Below are 3,568 nucleotides of genomic sequence, written 5' to 3' on the forward strand. Positions count from 1 at the left end.
CATGCGACCTCCACCGGTCTCAGCCAGTCCTGCATCGCACCGCCTTGTTGCGCCGTCGGTGCCGTCAGGAACTCTCTCAAGACCTGCTGGAACTCCTGCTGCTGATGGTGCTCCCGGGACTCTTGCGTCGGTGCGTGCAGCATCTGCAGCTGCTGCTGCTGTTGTGGCTCTTGCAACGGCTCTTGCAATGGCTCTTGCATCACCGGCCGCTGCTCTTCGTGCCGAAGTTGCACGAACTGCTCGCCCGACAGCGACGGCCACGGCCTCTGGAAGCTGTCCACGACGGCCTCCACCAGCGTCGCAGTCGCCGACGTGGCCGTAGCGCTTGAGCAAGGCGGTGCTGACGCCTGCGCATATTATTACGGAGGCTGCTGTTTCCGACGCGCACATACTATGGCCTGCAGCGCGGTAGCGTCGGCTCGTCGAGCTCACGGCGAGCCAAGAAAGAAGCGAGCATTTGGGGCAGAGGGCACGTGCAGACTGATCACTCCTGCACTCTACGTGCCGGTTGCTCTTTCGCGCTCTATGCGAGCCGTGGCCTGGCATGTCCCGTTGCCACGGAAGCGACGTTATGCCATTTGCGTCAACCGCAACGCGCTGGTCAGGCCCTTCAGTGTAGGCACGACTACTCTCGCACAACACTAGTGCATCCTCCTGCCGGGAATCTAAAGAATAGGATGCACCCTTCCTCACCTCGACGAGTCGGTCATCGCCTGCTCATCGCAATTTGTCCAAAATTTCACTTTTTCTCTTTTCTTTTTGCTTGATCTGAAAACTGTGGTGACACCTTTTATGTATATGTTGTTTACCAACCGCTTTCGTCGTCTGCAATCAAGGAGCTCTGAAGCATACAATGCTGCGGCATCGAGCCCCGTATTTATATTAGTAAGATTCCACATGACCGAGGCAGCGAGTGGGAAAGTGTGCTGATTCGTCACGATGCTCTGCTTTGACTTGAACGTATTCCTTAGGCGTCTCAATCAATCAATCAATCAATCAATCAATCAATCAATCAATCAATCAATCAATCAATCAATCAATCAATCAATCAATCAATCAATCAATCAATCAATCAATCAATCAATCAATCAATCAATCAATCAATCAATCAATCAATCAATCAATCAATCAATCAATCAATCAATCAATCAATCAATCAATCAATCAATCAATCAATCAATCAATCAATCAATCAATCAATCAATCAATCAATCAATTTTTTCTTTATCTCGAAGGAACGAGGTGACCATGAAAAAGCAACAAAGACTGCAGCTTGACAAATCCCGGTTCCCTATGGAACGATTAGGCCGTGCAAAACGCTCGACATTACCGGCAGACATACGAGGTAGCTCGACAAGCAGAAAAAGAAGTCGTGACACATGCACTTCCTCACATACGATACCTAAACCGTCTCGTAAGCAAGCTGATATATTAAATTATGTACGGCCTCGCGAGGTTTGTGAGTATTTCTTCCAGGGTTTGAAGATCCGGGATTGATATAAAACAAAAAAATAATAATAATAAAAGAAGAAAAATGGTAGATGTAATACCATTACTTCTTTAACAGACAGCCTTAGCTGAGCGGCAGTTACCGATTTATTCCGCTCGCATTTCATGCGATGTGCTGGTGCGGAGGCCAGAGTCGATTTCGCACTTTTAATGCGCACATATGGCAGAGTTTCGAGCCGGGCGCAGTCGCAGCTGGGCCACAACGTTCCGAACAAGCCAAGCGAACGCACGTTCGCTCTCCGCTGCTCAGTCATGGCAGTCGCGGTGCGACTGCAGCATTCCGCTGCAGCCGTAATGCGCCCTGTGCGCACGCGCACTAGCCTTTTCAATGAGCAGCTGTGTGGGAGTTATCGGGATGCACCGGTCTTTGTTGCTAACCAAAGACCGGTGTGTTCTGTAGCGACTGAGAACAGCTCAGTAGGCTCGCGTACGGATGCGCACCTGCTGCGCAAGCCGTGACGATTTCTAGCTCCTGCTTTGGAGAGTCACTCAATTTAGTGACGGCTCTGTATTTTCTGATGAAACTGGCCCTGGCGTTATCACAACGCTGGCGTCGGAGGCGCAGGGCATCGGCCACTGTCGGCGAGGTATGGTGTTCGAGGATAAACCGGCAAGGAAACCGGGGTCTACCCGACGCAGGAAATCGGCACAGCGACGGTGATGGGTAGAGGGGCGTGGGACGACGGCAGTGTGAATACTGTCTTATATTCTGCCTCAGACCTCGTTAACCGAAGTAAGCCTTACAACTCATTCACTCGGCCGCCATTTTCGCATAGTTTCTCTTCCTCCAAAAAAAAAAAGGGACGCCGGGCGACGTTTTCCGGCGTCTCTATCTTGAGGAAGAAAAAAGAAACCGGCGAGCCCTCTTACTACGGCCGCCGATGGCGTGACACGGATGGGGCGCGGAACGACGGCTACGCGAACGAGGCCGCGTGGCAGCTTCTCGCCGCACACCGCGACGCAGCGCCGGAGGCACCCACCGGCTTGCAGTACGCGACGTCCGCGTCCCACGGGCCCGGCAGCGCGCCACAGGCGCCGACGTTGGGCTGCCAGGCTTGCTCCTCCGCCCGCTCCTGGACCGGCCAGCCGTCGGGCCTCGCGCACTCGGACTTCCACAGTTCTGGCGCGACGCGGGGCGGCGGCGAGGAGGACGGGCTGTCCACGGAGATCAGCTCGTCCTCGGGCTGCGGAGGCGACGTCACCGGCCCGAACTCGCAGTACCGGACGGCCGGCAGCTTCCGCTCGCGGCCCGGGGACCGGGGCAGGTCCGGCGGCGGGAAGAGGCCGCGCTCCAGTTCGAGGCGGAAGGCCGACGGCAGCGCCGGCTTCTTGGTCGGCGGCTCGGCGGCCAGGTGCAGGCCCGAGAACAGCCTGGACGCCTCGCCGTCGTCCCGCTGCTGCCCGTAGTCGTCGCCGTTGGTCGGCGGGGCGAAGGCCCGCGGCACTTCTCGGGGCATCTCCCATTCACGGGGCCTGCGGTCCGCGACCCGACCCAGACGCACGGTTACAGAGTTTTCCTTACTAAAGTTCTCCAGCCTCCTCAGACCGAACGCAGTCACAGTGGTACGGCACCTTCTAAAGTCAGTATTAACTTTAGCGAGTCTGTTAAAATCCTGAAAGTGTGCTTGCGTGATCGGATTTCTCGGGCACATGCTCGCATCAGTGCCTCTGCATCTGTGGACAGAGAGTGCACTTCTGTAGCCCTATCAGACCAAAGTGTCTTTTGCTTTCACTAACATGCCGGTTCCTAGCCATCGTTTTTCTTTGTAAAAAGAATTCTGCATTACCACGTCTTCTGTTGGTATTTCGTTTTAAGCGTGCATCGAGACTGTTTTTAAATGTTTGGAAGGACGTCTATGTCGTTCTTATTTCCCAGTAGTGGGGAGACGAGTGAGCAACAGGCAGGTAAAGAAGAGGTCCACAGGGTAGGTCTACCAAAGGAAGGCAAGCACCAAAGCGAGTACATAAAAAGGAACCCAAAAAAACAACGAAGCGCTGTCAGGCACAATGGCCTCAGCTAAATATTTTTACTTCGCAAGCAGAACTCTTGGCTTCGATA

Source organism: Dermacentor albipictus, unplaced genomic scaffold (assembly GCF_038994185.2).
Source record: "Dermacentor albipictus isolate Rhodes 1998 colony unplaced genomic scaffold, USDA_Dalb.pri_finalv2 scaffold_63, whole genome shotgun sequence".
Taxonomy (NCBI): Eukaryota; Metazoa; Arthropoda; class Arachnida; order Ixodida; family Ixodidae; genus Dermacentor; species Dermacentor albipictus.